This window comes from Ips typographus, linkage group LG15 (genome assembly GCF_016097725.1).
Source record: "Ips typographus isolate SLU linkage group LG15, UJ_Ityp_2.0, whole genome shotgun sequence".
Classification (NCBI taxonomy): domain Eukaryota; kingdom Metazoa; phylum Arthropoda; class Insecta; order Coleoptera; family Curculionidae; genus Ips; species Ips typographus.
In genome coordinates this window covers 6,337,162-6,357,252 of record NC_138436.1, presented here as the reverse complement: position 1 = coordinate 6,357,252, position 20,091 = coordinate 6,337,162, and the positions used below count along the sequence as shown (strand labels likewise).

Genomic DNA, 20,091 nt, shown 5'->3' with positions numbered 1-20,091 from the left:
AGGTCGCCCATTAATCATTGGAAGATATCAGTCCTTATTAACCATTATTAACTTTAAACCGATGTTTCAAAACAAATATTTGATGTGGTCTGAGATACGGCAACGTTTTTGTTTTTCAACAACTGACCAACCAATAAAACTCCTGATATTCGACGGCCAAAGCCTTTATCAGTCGGTTGTCAATTTAACTTTGATAGGAAGAGTCCATCTCTTTCTAATTTGCTTTCTCTTTTCAACTGTCTGTTCTTGTTAAATAGCTATTCTTTGATATTAGCTACTAAATAGTATTCAAACAATATAGTCACGAATGGAAAATCCATTAATTCAAAAGATGGACTTATTGTCTTAAAAACATAAGAATATTCGAGGATTGCGAAATATTAAGCGCACGAGGCAAGGTCACACCATGATGCACCGAGTGCATCATATCGGTGATGAGTCACCACCACCTGCTTTACAGAAATATGAAAAACAGGCGATTTATGTATATTATATATAATAGATGTGTATAATAGAAGTGTTTAATAGAAAACTCAGTGTTTGATTCCATCCTTGAAACTGAGATCCCGGCGCGACGTTTAACGTCGTGAGTCAGTTTAATTGATAAACCCAGAAGGGCTCATAAATTAAACGTGACATTTGGTGGAGGCTCCGGTCTGTTTTGAGATGGATGAAAAATAATAGTTCAGTTTTTTATTTCTATTTTATCTTTTGGGGTATAATACAGATTCAGGAAAATAATGTGTGGGCTATAAAAGAAATTTTAAGTATTATTTTCTTTTGGCTAGGGATAGTAACGTTGATTTATTTAGTGATTTTTTGGGGATTACCTGTGCTATTTAAGCGTTCATTTGAGAAAATTTCAGTTTAACATGGGTAGTACATCTACAAAAGAGGAGAAAATTATTATTTCTCAAGCGGGAAACAGTGGAGGAATATCAAATAATTCGGGAAAAGATAATTCATGGTCAGCTAAGGAAATTTTAATTATTATTTTTTTAGAGCAAATTCGCAAAGAAATTGCCAGGAATAATCAACTTGTTAAAAAAAAAACAGATTAATTTGAAAAAAATAAATATAACACATAAATGAATTTAAACGGTCATTTAAAAATTGTCCATGAGTGAATCGAGTGACAAAGATCGAGTAAAAACTCGCAGTAGGGCTCAAAGTTTGTCGGAAAAAGAAAAATTCGTGTTACGTGAAGCTATGGCTAGAGGTCGAAACCCAGAAAAGGTGATAAAAGAATTAAAAGATTTCAAACCCGAGCATCACAGTTCGACTGTGAGTTCTCCTGCTCCGACACAAACGGCAACTTCTTCACAAAAACAAAAGCTTGACAAACCCAGTTCAGTTGTTTGTTTGACAAGCAGTGAGGACGAAGAAAATACTCTTGACAATACTGTCGTGAGCGTTCAAGCTCAAACTCCCCAAGCCTCGGCTTCAACTTCTAAGCCCCAATCCACGAAAGTTTATTTCAAACCAAGAGCTTCATTAAGTAGAACTCCGCCTAAACCGCGAGAAACAGAAGGGCCTTGGCAAGAAAGTCCCTTAGAAGTGGTAGTGCCACCAAAGCTTACCTTCATCCCGCCCCTCAGAATTATTACAAAGTTCTAATAATCCTCTCCCCACCCCCTGTGATGCGGGAAAGAAACCGTGCCATACGCCGTAACAATACTTCAGTAATGGCTAACATGACTTTACAGGCAGCTTTGGCTGAGCCAAAAACTCCGGCCACCCCAAAGTTTACAGGTCCACCTACATTTAACCCTTCTATTGACTCTCCCATTATTTTTGTAAATAAATACGAAAAAGCAGCTATTGTAAATAGCTGGTCAGAAAATCACAAAATATCTTATTTAGCTAATTTTTTGGAAGGTCCAGCCCATACATGGTTTGGTAATTATATTAGTGAGCCAGAAAATCAGATGAAAACATGGCTAAATATAAAATCAGATTTTTTGAAAGAGTTTTCAGGCAGCCACTCCGAAAGTTAAAATTTCGATTAAACACTCGCAAACAGCAAGACGTCGAGGATATAAAAAAGTACTATTATGATCTATTAGCAGTCGCAAACGAGATTGACCCAGAAATGACTTTTGATGCGTTTAGGGATCATTTTGAAAATGGTTTGCATCCATCTTATTATGAGATGTATTATTTGCTTAGTTCTAGCAACATAAATTTTGACGATTTAAAGCAATTGGTGATTAAGCTAAGCGATATAAAAGAAAGAACATTAGTAAATCAAATGACACAAAGTACAGCTTTGTTGTCAGCATCTGCGGCAGTGAACAGTCGAAATCAAAGTACCAATAATAACCCAACAAACTGGCAAAGGACCTGGAATGACACCAGGCCACGAACATTTTTTAATAGGAATTTTTCAAATACGGTTCAAAATCACACACGAAATACCTATGTTCCAAGGGTAAATAATTTTAGACCAAATCAAAATGGTCCGAGGTACAACTCATTCAATAGGGGGCGGCAATTTCTAAGAAACAATTCGCAAAAACCCAGAATCATGATACTTTTAATAGGGACAGAAATCAGTTTTCTCATCAAAACTGGAGAAATAATAATAACAATAATTATTTGCCTCGTACGAGAACGCACGACGGCCGGGTTATTTGCATTGATTGCCGTAGGACCGGTCACGTGTCTTGTAACTCCAATAACAGGCCTTTTCAAAGGAATGCACCTCAAGGCCGGAGAAACCCAAACGGCAGACGACAATTTCAAAACTAAGAAGCCCGAACGAAATTGTCCAATTGTTATCTACGGGCACCAGTAAGCAAACATTAATAGTACATATCACGGTTAACGATAAAGATAACGTCCCTGTTTTACTTGATACAGGAGCTTGTAAAAATGTAGTCGACATAGATTATATCAGTAACATGAGACGGTTACGAGACAATATACAACTGATAACCGCAGGAGGCTATCCAGTTCAACCTCTCGGTAATTCTGAGGTAATTATAAAAGTGAATGGCGCAATTATTTCCATTGAGGCACTAGTGGTGCAAAATTTATCAAAAGCCTTAATTTTGGGACATAACTTCTTGGCTAGTAAAAAATCATTAATTGACTATAATACCAATACTGTGACATTATACCATGAACTTAGCCCATTGATTTTATATTTTGGCAACAATGTCAACAACAACATAGGGAAAATAGAACAAATGGAAGATACTAATAAGGTATTTGCGAACGTTGAGATTGCGTCAACCGCGCGAAGTTTGAAGGTTACACTTGAAACCGACTACATGGTCGAGGTTGGTCGCGAGATAACGGTACGACTGAACTGTGCCTTATCTCCGCACGAGTTCACGAAGTACTGCTTTATCGAGAACGATAAATACCTACGACCAAGAGGATTGATTTGTTCAAATATTTTTGTAAGAAATGGCAAATGGTACATCAAAATTAACAATATGAGGTTTGAAAAAGTGTTCATATTAAAAAATTCCACAATCGGTTATTTAGAGAAAAATATAGAAATGGATATAACAAAAATTCCAGTTCATTGTATTGATGAAACTGAAGATGATAAAGAGATGATTACCATGAATGACCATAATCTAAGCAATATAACGAACCCAGAATTGTGTAACAAATTACAGACATTACTTTCAGAATATAGTGACGTTTTTTCAAAAACACCAAAATATATGGGAAAAACCGATGTCATTGAACATGAGATTGATGTAGGGAATGCTAAACCTATAAAACAGAAACCTTACAGAGTGGCACAAAAAGAAAGAGAGATAATAGATGAGTAGATAAGAGAAATGGAACAATACGACATAATAAGGCAAAGTAACTCGCCCTGGGCAAGTCCCGTCGTATTAGTAAAGAAAAAGTCTGGAGAGACACGATTTTGCGTGGATTACCGCAAGTTAAACAATATGACAGTGAAAAATTCATGGTCAGGATCTAATATTGAGGATATTTTGACTTACTTAGGAAACGCCAAATATTTCTCATCGTTAGACATGTATTCAGGTTATTGGCAGGTCAAAGTAAAAGAAGAGAGTAAGCCACTTACTGCCTTTACAGCGCCAGGTCACGGATTATGGGAATTTAATGTAATGCCTTTTGGATTGTGCAATGCCCCGGCAACATTTCAACAGTTAGGAGATGTAGTGTTTAGAGATTTAAAATGGAAAGAAGTTTTAATTTACATGGACGACATTATAATTTTTTCTAAAACAATAGATGAACATTTGGAAAAATTACGTAAAGTTTTCAACAGACTTCGAAGTGCAGGCCTAACACTAAAACCCAAAAAATGTGAATATTTAAAAGGAAAAATTAATATTCTTGGTTATACAATTTCGAAAGACGGAATTTTTCCTGATAAATCGAAATTAGTTTCAATTGAAAATTTTCCAAGGCCAAAAAATGTAAAGGGTGTACAAAGTTTTTTGGGACTTTGTAACTACTACCGGAAGTTTATAGAAAATGTTGCAAAAATTGCACGTCTTTTACATGATCTAACAAAGAAACAAAATAAATTTGATTGGCAGGACATACATGACAAAGCATTTGAAACACTAAAACAAAAATTGATTAGTGAACCAGTTTTGGCACATTTTCAACCAAGTAAAGGATGTGAATTAAGGGTAGATGCATGTAAAGATGGAATCGGAGCAATATTATTGCAGGAAGATCATGAAAATGCGTTACATCCAATAGCATATGCAAGTAGAAGCCTTAGTAAAGCTGAAAAGAATTATTCTATATCAGAACTTGAAGGGTTAGCAGCTATATGGGCGCTATCCTATTTTAGACATTTTATTTATGGAAAACCTATAAAAATAGTGACAGATCATCATGCGCTATGTTGGTTAAAAACCTTGAAAGAGACGACTGGACGTTTAGCGCGTTGGGCGTTAAAATTATCGGAATTTGACTACACAGTACATCATAAATCGGGAATTGCTCACAGAGATGCAGACTGCGTAAGCAGATATCCTGTTTTGCCAGCAAATACGAAAGTACAAGAAATTGACGAAATACCAACCTTTTTATTGGATATACGTAACATTGCGGAATTGCAAGCAAAAGATAAAAACATTTTGGAAATAATTCAGGCTATAAAACATCCTGAAGAAGCTACAATTGGTATACGCAAGCAAGCGAAAAATTTTAGACTTGAATCAGAAGTTTTGTACCGTATAAACCCGCAGGGAGTGCGCCGGACTAAACTTTTAGTGATACCGCAACAGTTAATAGGGGAAATTTTGTACTCCCACCACTCAGAACCGCTGAGTGGCCATTTGGGATTGTCAAAAACCCTAGCGAAAATAAAACAAAGATACTATTGGCAAGGGTTGCAAAAGGACGTGGAACGTTTTGTAAAAGGATGCCCGGATTGTCAGGCCAGGAAAGGCCAACAAAATCAAAAGCCTATCGGTCTGTTACATCCTATCCCAGTTGGCACCCCATTTGAAAAAGTTGGAATAGATTTGTTAGGTCCGTTTCGCAGAAGTAGCAGTGGCAAAACCATGATAGTGGTAGCGACAGATTACGCCACAAGGTGGGCGGAGACTGACGCATTACCAAGCGGCAAAGCCGGACCTGTAGCAAAATTTATACTGGAGAGAATTATTACGAAACACGGTGCACCCAAGGAATTGTTAAGCGATAGAGGGAAAGTTTTTCAATCAGAATTGGTTACGGAATTGCTAAAAAAGATGGGGACAACGAGTCAGTTTACTACTGCATATCATCCCGCAACTAATGGCTTAACAGAAAGATTTAATAAAACTTTAGCCAATATGTTATCTATGTATACTAATACTAATCAATCAAATTGGGATGAATATCTTCCACATGTGACTTTTGCGTATAATTCTGCGAAACAGGATAGCACTAAATTTTCACCATTCATGCTGGTGTACGGTCGTGAACCTATTTTACCAACGGAAGCAAACTTATTGCCACCCTTGGAAAGTAGTAATAGCGACCAAATTAGAGACATTGGTTTAGCAGTCAGAAATTTGGCAGTTGAAAATATAAAACGGCGTCAAGACATAGATAAATTACTTTATGATTGTAAACACCGCCATGTTGAATTTGAAGTGGGGGACCAAGTAAAAGTTTTCACCCCTATTAGGAAAGTAGGAAAAAGTGAAAAATTACTGCTTAGATGGTTTGGTCCTTATTACATAAATCGAAAAATGTCTGATGTGGACTATGAAATACGAAAGGGCATTTCGCAAAAATCTAAAACTGAAATAGTCCATGTAAGCAGAATTTTACATTACCATGACCCATGGACACCAGAAGGAACCCCGCAACTAAAATAATACAAGCATTTGGGTTAATTTTTTTATTTTTTTATTTATTTTTTTGTTATTCTAAAAAAAATAAAAATTAACCGTCTTGGCATTACTGCCAATGGCTTCAACAGCCAAACGCGGCGCCACCACTGGTGAGGCGTCGTTGACGCCGCCTTCCTCCTCTAGTTTTTCTTCTGGGGAGTTTTGACCTCCAGGAGGAGCCTCCTCCTCACCTGCCACTTGAGGGGGAGCCTCCACCTCGCTGGCCGCAGAAGCCTCAGCTTCAACTCCAGGCCCCAGTTTGAGGCTGGCCGCACCCACGGTGCGTCGGGCCCGCTGGGCAGCCAATAGGGCCATCAGACGGGCACCGCGGCCCCGGCCCTTTTCGATATCTCCTCCTCCATTTCCAGGTTCCATCTGAAAGGGAAAATATTGTTAACATTGGATAGCGAAACAAAGTGAATTTTTCTTTGGAAGGAAAACTATATGGAAATAATGAATAAAAAGGAAAAAAAAAAATACTTATACTTACTTTCAAATATGACACGATGCACTACAAAAGACTCGTATGACACGACAAAATGCACTGGAAAACGACTCGTATGGGTCAGAGGACGAACTGTGGAGAATGTGATAAGAAAACCGTATAAATACAATTCAGATCCCTCTCCACCGGAAAGCCAGGATGCTGAAATTAGCAAATTACTTCCAGACGATGAACTTGTCAAATGTTAAGGTTATCAAAGAAATGTTTTCCCAACAGTCAAATGGTGCACCATGCTTAAACCCATGGGATTCGCTGATTTGGCCAGTTCGGAATAATATCTTAATGAGACCAGACATTGTTCAGTGCAGAACGATTAATGCATAAAATGCAAAAATGCAATTAAGCATAATGTTTAAAACAAAGTAACAATTATAATGTACGGCTCCACATATTGAGCTATGTACCTATTTTTACAGGGCCCAAGGATTTTATTCTGTTATCTGCGTCTGAATTTTTATTGCGCAAATTCTTAAAATTCAAGAACAGATATCACTTTAATTTTCCCTATGAGATAAAAAATGGTTACATGTAATGGAAATAAAAACATTGAATATTGTTATTGTAATGTAGGTACCTACAAACGAATAAAGATAAGTAATGATGTTGTCGGTGTAATAATCACCTTGACCATATAGTTGTTTTATGCATTTGGTAAAGAAAGCAACTAATTCGCGAGCGATAAGACAAATTTGATTCATCGCTACGCGCAGTTATGAATAATGACTAATTACTGGATTAGTTTAAATAAACCCGAATGGGACAACAATTTACAGTATCATTTTAGAAATCGGTCGTGAAGTAACACTTGGGTAAAGTCAACCTATAAGTTTCGCGAAAGTGCCAAAAATGGAATGGATTGTGAATTTCTTGTTTTACATTAGGTGTGTTACCGAAATAAACACCAAACTGTATTTATACAAATTGGCACTGTACCACTTGTGGGAACTGCAAGGAGAGTTTGATCGAGTGGTACCAATACAATTGTTAGGGATTACAAAATCTCTACTTGGCCTGTGGACTCAGATCATTCATACGGAGTATACCATACTTCTACTTGGCGAGAAAGTACGTCAAGGGGGCACTCCGTTTTCGACATGTGATTGTGCAATTTGCATATCACCCCAACAACCTCAATATCGACCTGAGGATTTTTGGCGAGCATGGGAAAATGTATTTGTGCAAGGATGTCCTTGTGCTACATGTGTGTACGGGAGAACTCAATTTTTGAGTCAACCAGGTCATCCGCCATATCCGCATGCTTATGTAACGCATGATATGACATATCAGTTTCGGGTACCAGTAGTGCCCCAAACGCAAGAAAGGGATGAAATATCAGAAGTCAATTCTGCTGGCACATCTTTTGGAGGTGCATTTGGACCTCCTGAATCACACGCAAGTCAGGTCGACCGCAATCCGGCACTAGGCCCGAATCCGGAAAACCTGGCGCAGGTGCAAGAAGGGGGGTCCATTAATCAGCAACAGACTGAAGAAGTTCTTAGACACGCGGTAACACAACCGTTTATCGCGCAATTGGAACCGTACGACAACATGGGGCCATATGCTACGTATCAGCAGCTATGAGATCTGCAATTTAATTTATGTTACCTTATTATTGTTTTGTATTTTAATGGCTATATATATATGCATATGTTGATACAGACGTGATATACACAAGTGGATGATATATAAAAAAGTATATAATAAAAAAAAAAATTTTGGAATGTATGATGTCATATTATCCCCAAATAGCGAGTATAATCTAGTCATGAAATTAATCCAATTATTTTTTAGCGCCATGAACTAATAGGTGTGATAAAAAATGTTTCGCTGAAGAGGCGAGTATTCCTGAGACGACGCTCCGACAATCTTGTTGGTTGATAACGAGCTACTAACATAAAAGTTCGACGTTGTTTACATGACTAATTGTGATTACGCGGTGCATACACGGGATTCCTTGCTTTACAGCATTTGGAAAATGAATTTCACACGTTCTATTTTTTATTTTTTAATGGAAAATGGATCGTACATACTAACAAATAAATAAAGGTTACAAATGATGCTCAAATTAATTTTGTTGTATATTAAGCCTTAAGTAGCACATACTAACCTTTTGTCTTCTATTTCATGTAACACTGAGGGCTATGTAAGAAAGAGGCGAACTATGATGAGCCATTATTGTTGTTGGAACTCCCGATGGGCCTGTACATTAATACGAAGGTCCAAGCTAACCGAATCATCGGTTCATTGATCGACCCACACCACAAACATTTATGGAACAGTGATCACAATGGTGTTCAGTGATGTGAAATGCGAAGTTTGGCTCATAGGACTAAGCCTCTATTGAACTTTTCTCAGTGTTGCAATATTTTTTTTTGTTCTGCCATTGCCGGAACCGAATATTAGGTTTCTTGTTAGAATAAGTACTAACTTATTATTAAGACATGATTGTAAACTTAACTGAGTACCATGAAATACTCACATATGTAAACCTACTAACCATTTATCATAATACCTTGGTATGTACACATGTACATTTTTGAATTTATGTTAACGATATGTTTTTTTCTATTGTTTAAAGTTTTTATTATTGTTCATATAAAACTGGGGACCAGTTTTTCTGGGGCGGAGGCATATGTCACGAATGGAAAATCCGTTAATTGAAAAGATGGACTGATTAACTTAAAAAACATCGAGGATTGCGAAATGTTAAGCGCACGAGGCAAGGTCGCATCACGTTGCACCGAGTGTGTCATCCACCGAGTGCACCGTATCGGTGATGAGTCACCACCACCTGCTTTGCAGAAATGTGAAAAACAAGCGACAATAACAAACTGCGTCAGCCGATCAATCGGGTATAAAATACGCCGATTTTAGCAGTAGAGGATGAGTGTGAACCGATCAACGGTAGTGCGACCAGCTGACCCGAGAAGTCGTAATGTCGACTCTCCTCGGAAAAAGATTAAGTTAATTAGTCCGTTCTCCAAAGTTGTTTAAACGCGAAGTGACCAAGCCATTGCCAGGAAAAGCTAAGTCCTTAGCTATGACTAGGTAAGTACAATTGTTAATTGTCAACCTTTTGTATGTTTACAACCGTATTGTGCATCCATTTGTGTATACCGTATTTAATAGATTTAAGTGTTATACAAGGAAAACTCAGTGTTTGATTCCATCCCTAAAACTGAGATCCCGGCGCGACGTTTATCGTCGTGAGTCAGTTTAATTGGTGAACCCAGAAGGGCCCATGTAGTCTGCAAATGCTCTATTTGAATTTGAGACTCGAGTAGCTGTCACACTCTGTAAATTTGATGAAATGTTTTTAACAAGATCTAAAATGCCCTCTGGCTCATTGGAAGAATTTGGAGTCATCTTTCTCTGCTTCTTTGACACACCTAGTCCTATTACATATGTCAGATTATAATTTTAACTTCATTATCACTATGTTATTATCAGACTAACCTTTATTGAGAGTGGGTGTGGGGCTGATTATTGATTTTTCAATTGGTGGGGAGGGCGTGCCTCTAGAGTCATCATCTACCGAGTGGCGAGTTGACACTGGTGAAAAGATGGTCTCTTCCGCTGACCAGACTGAGTGAGAACTAGAGGGTATACTTGGCTGTTTTTCAACTGAAAGAGCTTTAAGTGGTGGTTTCGTGTTTGTATATGTTCTAAATACGATAGCAAAAATTTAGTGTTAATAATATAAATTATTGATAAAATTATCAGTAAATACTTTCTAGGTTTGGAGAATTTTGAGTAAAATAACATAGCATTGAAATGCACCCAAGACTCATGTGCTTCAGATCCCGACCTCATCTTGTTTCTCTCCTTAGTGAACCTGTCTCTCAAGGATTTCCAAGTCCTTTGACACTCTGCAACTAAAAAATGAAAGGATTTTTTCCCTATTTGTATCAAACTGTTCTACAGTGTGACCCATTTAGAATGGAAACACCCCTATAAAATTTTAGGTTATTAACCGATTTCAATGATTTTTTTTTTGAAATAATTAGGAATGAAATGTCTATTACGGGAGAAAATGTTAAATATTTATTTCAGTTTTCAGGTCATATTACGATACTTTTTCTTGATAGAAAATGGAGAATTTTTATTAGCAATTTTTTTATTGAAAAAATTACTACGCCACTGGATCTATAGTGCTTTCAAATAGCTCATGCTAAATTCTTTTTTTTGCATTTTTTTATTCAGGGTGCCCCATATTATATATAAATTCGTATCTTTGGATTGTCTCCAAAGGAGACCTACATCTATGTTAGTTTCGGTTTCTTCCAACAAAACAGGAAACTGAGCTGAAAACAAAGCGTTTTTATCAGTGTAAACTAGTAAAAAGACATAAACAAGTACCTTGGGATTCTGAATCACTCATCATCGTCTCACCTCTGCTTTCAACCAATACTCACAAACTGGTAAATATGTAAATAAACAATCAGTCAATCACCTAACGACCCAACCCCAAATTTTGCCGAAAAACATAATCACGTGTTGTCAGAAACAAATTCCTATTGGTCGATGCAGGCTGCTAGGGTTTTGCTAGGAGCGCCAACCTCAGAAAGATAAAGTTGGTTTATGTTCGCCGGCAGCCCAGCGCCAACTTCAGGTCCGACGGCGACTATAAATTGGCCTATGCAGTTTTATAGGAATTATCTTTCAGCGCCAGAGCCAACGCCAAATCCAAATCGAACTTCAAGTTTATAAATCCGGCTTAAACCTTGCTTTTTTATTCACGGTTCTAATGTAAGTAGTTGATCCCATTGCACACCATTTCACTCTTCAACTTGATTGATATGTCGCAATCTTCTTAGTGGGTAATTTGTTCTTCGCTTAGGTCAATTTCTTCATAACAATTATATTTTCTCATCCACATGGAAAAGTAGTGAAGTATTCAGCATATACAGGATACAGATCTGTGAAATAGGCCCAATTTGTTAGTTGAACCACCCTTAAAAAATTGTCAGACTAGACAAATTTTTAGTAATGTAGGTATACAAGTCATGCATCAGCAGAGATTATTTAGGTTAGGTATGAAATTGCCATTGAAATCTTACCTGGGCTAGCAGGCGTTGTGTGCATTATGACCATGGAAAAATATACATTTACTTGAATTTATGTGTATAATCTTCACCAATTATTAGACTATTGTAATAAAAATACAATTATTTAAGCCAGATTTATAGATTTGCGTAGCGTAACACAACGCAATCCTAGCGCAGCGTAGCACAGCATAGCGCAATTTTCTTACGTAGTGCAATTTATAGATTCATTTGTTTAAGATGTGAGTTCCTTTGAATACATGCGCGTCAAACAAAGACTGACAAGCGACAAGTGACATTTTTCTTGAATCTGTGGTTTCTGACTTTGTTAGTGTCACTACTGTACTGTCAAGTGTGTTTTGCCGGTTTTGGGAACGGTGCAACGTGGGTGTGCAACAGTTGTTTGTATGCTGTAAACCAAACAAAAGATCAAAAAATCCAAGTTTATAAGGTGTTATTGTGTTTTTGCTAATTGTTGCTTTGATAGCTGTGTATAAGTTCATTTGTGAATAGGACAATTCATTTATACTAATCTATTGAAAGGACTTTGTGCATAAAAATTTGTGGCAAGTTTGTATGATTGTATTTCATACATTTTTGTATATTCATTTTTGGCTGATTTCAGAATATGGATTTAGACATTTTGCTGGGTACGGCAGGGGTAGTAGTTGCTTTGATACCTCTGTTAAGAAGCTATCAGCAAAGGAGACGACATAGAATCCGACCAACAAATGTAAATAGGCAAAATTTCAGCCAATTTAAATACTTCCAGAGAATGAAGAGTTCAGATCCTGAACAGTTTTTCAAATACACCCGCATGTCCGTGGCACAATTTGACAATTTTTTGGAGATGGTAACACCAGTAATACGTAGAAGAAAAATATCTCTAGGCATCACACCAGAAGAACGTCTGGCAATCACTTTACAGTATGTGATTATGTGGTTGAAAAATATATCATTTGAAAATATCACTTGGTTTCAGATATTTGTCTCAAGGATGTTCGATGCAGCATTTGGCTTGGGGGTTCCACCTTGGATTGACAACTGTCTCAAAAATAATTGAGGAGACCTGCAATGCCATTTGCAAATGTCTAATGGACAAATATTTAAAAGAGACTGAAATCAGTGACTATGTTCAAATTGCGGATGAGTTTTTTGATTTGTGGAACTTTCCAAATTGCATTGGTGCTATTGACGGCAAGCATATCAACATCCAAGCCCCACCCCATACTGGCACCCAATTTTTCAATTACAAAAAAACCTTCAGCATTGTCTTATTAGCTGTGTGTGATGCTAATTATGTGTTCCGCATAATTGACATTGGTAAAATATTGTCACGTTTAAATTGTAAAGCCCTTTTGGCCCAACAAGTTAAACGAGACGTGCGTTTATTACTTTAATAAACGCCTTTACCGAGATCTTGTTTCAGAGGTAGAATCAAACCACTTGGTAGAAAAATATAATTTAATAACTAAATGACAGTTAAAACTAATTGACAAGATGATTGGTTTATCAACTTAGTGAATCGGAATAAAACCTTCAAACATAATTCCCAAAAGTAGCACTTTAAACAATACCTTTTACATGCACAAAATATTACAATAATAAATCTATACTTACATTAGTTAAACAATTATGAGGGCAGCTTCGTGGAGGGTTTGGCACTCGCGATTTATTATAGTTTAAGGGATGGTTTACTATTTAATTAATTTATGAACCCGGTGCGGGTTGCAGAAATCAGGACGACTACATTATGTGGCGTAAGCGGAGTCTTCTGGCTAGGTACTGCCTTCTCCTACGCGGTGCACAGCAAAACTGGACTGACTGGAATGAACTGAACTGAACCTGAACTGAACCCCTCTCTAGGGTACAGCTTCCTTTTTATAGCATTCCAGACACTGGTTCCACCAATCAAAACTCCCAGACCTGGTCTCGTCTAGCCGACAACTCGTGACGACCTTTCGACCCTCGGTACTTGGAAAACATTCCACATATTTCGCAATTCAGCAAATGCATCATAATTGCAGTTGCACTCTGACCGCATTCCACAATTTTAATGTTTCCGCTCAAGTAATAAATTTGATTTATTATCCTTCGTGACATTTGCCCCTTCTCCATGAAACTGGCCCTTCAGTTTAAACTAAGAGAGGTAACTCCTACCTTTGACAATGCTAATTATTAATCTAGTTATCGCTAGCCTTATATAAAATTCATCTTATTATAATATTATTAGAAAAATGGAGTAAGCGAAAATTTTGATTTTAATATTAAATTTTTTATCATATATTTTTCTAAAAAGCTTACTTTCTCCATTTTCCGTCATCGCTTCGTCGTACCTTAAAATTATAGTAATCCTAATCATTAAAGAAACCCTTAAATTAACATAACATATTTGAAACCTTGGGTAGCCCTTAAATACGCATTATTTTACTCCAATATAAGTAGTTCTGATGTTGCGACTTGTATTGCGCCACAGTCTGCACGAAAATGTTTTCGTGCAGACTTACACAGTCAGCGTCTTTGTGCGCAATTCCTGATTTATGGTAAACCTGTAAAAATCGTAACTGATCATCATGCTTTATGTTGGCTAAAAACATTAAAAGACACCACAGCTCGTTTAGCCAGATGGTCATTAAAACTGTCGGAATTTGATTACACGGTGTGCCATAAATCAGGAATTGCGCACAAAGACGCTGACTGTGTAAGTAGATATCCGGTACTGCAACCAGATACGGATAAACACGACGTTGAAGAAATACCAACATACCAACATTCATTTTGGATACTCGCAATATTGAGGAGTTACAAAAGAAAGATGAAAAAATTTTCCAAATAATAATGACGATCAAAAACCCGGAAAATGCTACAATTGGTTTACGTAAGCAGGCAAAAAACTTCAGGATTGAATCCGGAATTTCATACCGAGTGAATCCGAATCATTTAGGTCGAGATAAGCTATTAGTAATACCACAACAGTTAGTGGGAGAAATTTTGTATTCTCACCATTCAGAACCGCTGAGTGGTCATTTGGGAATAGCAAAAACGCTATCAAAAATTAAGCAACGGTATTATTGGCAAGGGTTGCAAAAAGATGTTGAAAATTTTGTTAAGGGTTGTCCAGATTGTCAAGCTAGAAAAGGTCAGCAAAATCAAAAGCCGATAGGGTTTTTACACCCAATTCCTGTGGGAACACCATTTGAAAAGGTAGGAATTGACCTTTTAGGCCCTTTTCGCCGAAGTAGCAATGGTAAAACCATGATAGTGGTAGCAACAGACTATGCAACACATTGGGCAGAAACTGAGGCGTTACCAAGTGGAAAAGCAGGGCCCGTAGCAAAATTTATTTTGGAAAAAATAATTACGAGGCATGGAGCGCCGAAGGAATTATTAAGTGACAGAGGAAAAGTGTTTCAATCAGAATTGGTGACAAAACTATTGAAAGAAATGGGCACTACAAGTCAATTTACAACGGCATATCACCCAGCAACAAATGGTCTTACGGAGCGATTTAATAAGACTCTTGCAAATATGTTGGCAATGTACACCAACACAAATCAGTCAAAATGGGACCAATACTTACCACATGTAACTTTTGCCTATAATTCAGCGAAACAAGACAGCACGCAATTCTCACCCTTTATGCTAGTATATGGACGAGAACCTATTTTACCAACTGAAGCAAACATTATGCCGCATGCTGAATCTCTTGATAGCAATCAAATGAGGGAAACTAGTCTGGCAATACGTAATTTTGCTGCTGAAAACATAAAAAGACGACAAAACATAGATAAGCTTCGTTATGATTGTAAGCATCGGCATGTGGAGTTTAATGAGGGTGACCAAGTGAAAGTTTTCACCCCGGTATGGCAAGTTGGGAAAAGTGAAAAATTGCTGCTTAGATGGTTCGGACCTTATTATATAAGACGAAAAATGTCTGACGTGGACTATGAGATACAAAAAGGCAGATCAGTAAGCAGAATATTACTTTATTATGATCCCTGGACCCCAGAATGCACGCCTTTATAAGGAAAAAAGATAGGAAAGACACACAAAAGAGACAACTTTGAATAACTAAAACTTAATAATGGTGGTGGTGGAAATAAATGCGGTGACCAGTACCATTTATGGTTACTTGGTCACCAGACCACCAAGTTGGAGAATTGCTGGAGGTTGTCTCCTCAATATTATTTTCCGCTGTTGGAGTAGCGATCCCATTCGGGAGCCGCTCTTTTCGGACCAGGGGCGTCGATGGCCTCGTTGGCACTGGTGACCCCCACGCAGAGGTGTTCGATGAGGGTGATGGATATGTGACACCCTGGTTGCGCCCAATGGACGCCGAAGCGGACCTGGCACCAATGTCCCTGTCGTTGTCGGACCAAAGGTCGGCGAGCCCTTCACCAGGGCGGCGCATTGTTAAGAGTCTCCGGAAGTGCCGGAGGCGACAACCCCTTCCAGACCCAGTTTGGTTGTCATTTGGGGGGCAAGATTGTGGATCTTTAGTTTTGAAAAGAACAACAAATTGGATTACTTTATAATGTGAATAACAAAGCCAACAAATTTACTTACGGTTCATGATGAAAACACTAAACACGACGAAAGAAAACATGAGCTACTACACTCAAATGGAGTTAAAGGAAAAAACAACTGCACTCGCAAAGGCACACAAAGAAAGTGACTGGAGAGGAAAAAAGTAAAGGAACGTTTCGTCCATAAAATGACAAAACTGCTGTGAATGCAGTGCTGTATAAGTAAAATAAATAAACGATAATAAGGCACCGTCTATCCCTAACTGACATAAAGATTGTAACACTTTGTATACAAAGTAAAAATTTTGTTGAAATGAAAATATTACGTTTGTTGGGTACAAACTTCACATACCGAGTGGTACCTAAATTTGAAGTTACTGAGCTCAGGAATTTTTATTCTCTTATCCGCGTCTGAATTTAATGGCCAATTGAAAGATTCACGAACGGATATTAGTCTAATTTTCCGCAGTTACACCAAAAGTGTTTAAAATGATTATCTAAGCGCGCGTGTTACAAGTTATTTGACTACAATGGAAAAAATGATATAATTAAAATGGCATACTTAGACAAAAAATACGAGGGACGTTAAATATATCGAGAAATGCCATAGGTGCCGAACAAGTAAATACTTGAATAAATATAAATGTCAGGGGTATGTGATAATGGGGGGATAGACAGATTGAAATAACGAGTTTTCGTTTTATTTTAGTGTTGGATATTTTTGAATACCAGCATAATGTATTCGGTCGAAACAAATGCATCAAATGAATAATATGCGACCGCAAGCGTAAAAGTGCTGACATGAAATTAAGAGAATATAAATAATTCCATCGCTGTGATTTGCATTTTAGTTAGCGAAGTACCGTGATAGTACCGCGAGTGCGTTTCCTTGAAAAAATACCGATCGAGAGTTTATAAAAAATGGAGTGGATTGTGATGTTTTTATATTATGCCCGATGTGTTTCGGACATAAATGTTAAATTACATTTATATGACATGGCGTTATACCATTTATGGGAGTTACATCAAGAAATACAGCGACCAGGAATAGTGTATTTGGGAGTCACAAAGGCGTTGCTAGCACTTTGGACCCAAATAATTCACGTAGAATACCAGATGATTCATATTGAGTTAATGATGAGACAAGGAAGAAACCCTACGGAAAGATGTGGTTGTGCAATCTGCGCACCTCCGAGGGTGCCATTCTATCAACCAAGACAATTTTGGAAAATTTGGGGAAATCTGTTTGTGGATGCTTGCGCATGCAATGTTTGTGCGTACAGAAGAAGTTCACAAATCAGGCGGCGTGAACTACATCAACCTCCACGACCCCATTTGCCACCAAGAATGATGGGACATCCATTTAGGGTGCCATCAAGAAGTGAACCTACATTAATTGAAGTGCCGAGGGTGACTTTGCGACCGAATTGGAACCCTGTTGAGCCAACACCGAATACAGCAAACATGACAAATTGGACTCGGCAGGTGACTACCACTCCTCTTCAAAGACGAATAAATCATACACGTGTACATGGTACGGCACCATATCAAGTGCCTATACGTGAGGAAAGAAATGAGGACCAGTTGAACACTGGTCAGGCGAAACCCGGAGAGACCCAAACCGAACAAAACAAGTGAAACAGTTATTGTTCAATATTTTATATCTATATTATATACTATATATTTAAAGTTTATCTATATAATAATGACTATTGTAGCACGAAGAAAATAAATGATATTTAACCATTTTTCTTGTTTAATTAGAGGTAAGATGGGTAAAGTTAATACAGGCGTAATACGTTTTAAAGGCGTCAAGTACGTCACTGTTATTAATATGATAATGATGACACAAGCGTTACCCTGACCTACCTCAAAACCGCTGACAAGACAAAATAAACCGAGTATAGGTTGTTTACACTACTTAGGTAGAGTGCATTTCAAACCATAGGGTCATTAGACAACCGTAAATTTTGTTTTGTGTTTACGTTTTGATAATTTACTTTCTTATTTTTGTTAACAGATAATCTAGGGAAGAAGCAATCAAACGTTATCGTCAATTTATTTTTTGTTTTTGGATAAATAAAGTATTTCTCCGCACGGATTTGAAATGAAGTTGGAACGTTCAATATGTTCCAGTTTTTAGAACAACTTAGTTGATATGGAAATTGGGACATTACTTAAACATATGCAGAAGTTATTGCAATCGGTTTGAGGTATACCAGTGAATAAAATTCACTCGGTTGAAGGTTATTAATTTGATTGAGATATAAAAGAAATATGCGTGAAATATTATATATTATTATATGTTATTATTAAGCCTTAAGTAACGCATATTAACCTTTGTTCTTATTTTCATTACATGTAAAAACCGCTTGAGGGAGCCATAAGAAGCCAATGTACTAAGTGGCGCTGTGCAAAGCCAGTATTGGACGACCATTAAAGATGACACTTAACCTTATCAAAATGGCTCTTAAAATGGCGCATATTTAAGGGCTACCCAAGTTTTCAAATGTGTTATGTTAATTTAAGGGTTACTTTAATGATTAGGATTACTATAATTTTTAGGTACGACGGAAAATGGAGAAAGTAAGCTTTTTAGAAAATATATGATAAAAAGTAAAATTAAAATCAAAACTTTCGCTTACTTCATTTTTCTAATAATATTATAATAAGATGAATTTTATATAAGGCTAGCGATAACTTAGGTTAGTAATTAGAATTGTGTCAAAGGTAGGAATTACCTCTCTTAGTTTAAACTGGAGGACCAGTTTCATGGAGGAGGGGCAAATGTCACGAAGGATAATAAATCAAATTTATTACTTGAGCGGAAACATTAAAATTGTGGAATGCGGTCGGAGTGCAACTGCAATTAAGATGCATTTGCTGAATTGCGAAATAATGTGGAATGTTTTCCAAGTACCGAGGGTCGAAGGTCGTCACGAGTTGTCGGCTAGACGAGGCCAGGTCTGGGAGTTTTGATTGGTGGAACCAGTGTCTGGAATGCTATAAAAAGGAAGTTGTACCCTAAAGAGGGGTTCAGTCGGTTCAGTCCAGTTCTGTCCAGTCAGTCCAGTTTTGCTGTGCACCACGTTAGTAACCGAACCGCAAATGTCAATTAGACATGTTCGTAACGCTCAAGTAAAGTATGTTTATGTATTTCTATGTTGTGTATTAGTTTACGCCTGGTTTATTATGATTTTATTGGGAGTTAGTAACGTTTTCGTTGGGTTAGGAAACCTGTTATTTTACTAGTTAGTAAGTTAGGAGTTGTTAGGTTTAAGTACGTATTCAATAGAACTTGATGGTAGAGTTAACTGTGTTTTATTTTCACGCTGAAACGAGATCTCAGGCAAATAAGTTGAATTAAATTCAACACGTCACGCTAGTCGTGACAATATAGTTTAAAGTAAGAATATTCTCAACTAACCAAACAACAAATAAGTGCTTATTATGCAGCGCCCGTATCCATACAACACAAACTGCGTGATCAAGACACTTCGGGCCGGCCGGCCGGGCTCATAAGGTAAACACGAGAACTTGAGGAAAGATGCAGTTCCAAGCATGTGCCAGTAAACCAGTGGATCAGAGTATAGAATCGTGTGTAGACTCGTAGCGTAATAGGCCAAATTCAAGGATACCGTCGCGATTAAAAATGTATAATGAATATATTATCAGTA

The 20,091-nt window shown here is 37.4% G+C and overlaps 2 long non-coding RNA genes across 6 annotated transcripts in view; one reads left to right on the top strand and one right to left on the bottom strand.

The window, feature by feature from the left end:
- Nucleotides 1–9,188: 9,188 nt before the first annotated feature.
- Nucleotides 9,189–20,091, top strand: part of LOC145738083 (uncharacterized) — a 147,579-nt gene continuing 136,676 nt past the window's right edge. For all 5 annotated transcript variants that reach the window (XR_014180581.1, XR_014180578.1, XR_014180580.1 and 2 more), the window contains exon 1: nt 9,189–9,891. This is a non-coding gene — a long non-coding RNA (uncharacterized LOC145738083). The remainder of the gene's footprint in view (nt 9,892–20,091) is intronic.
- Nucleotides 9,440–10,724, bottom strand: LOC145738085 (uncharacterized). The gene is made up of 2 exons (XR_014180582.1): nt 10,574–10,724; nt 9,440–10,508 (listed from the first exon to the last, which is right to left on the bottom strand). It is a non-coding gene; the product is annotated as an uncharacterized LOC145738085 (long non-coding RNA).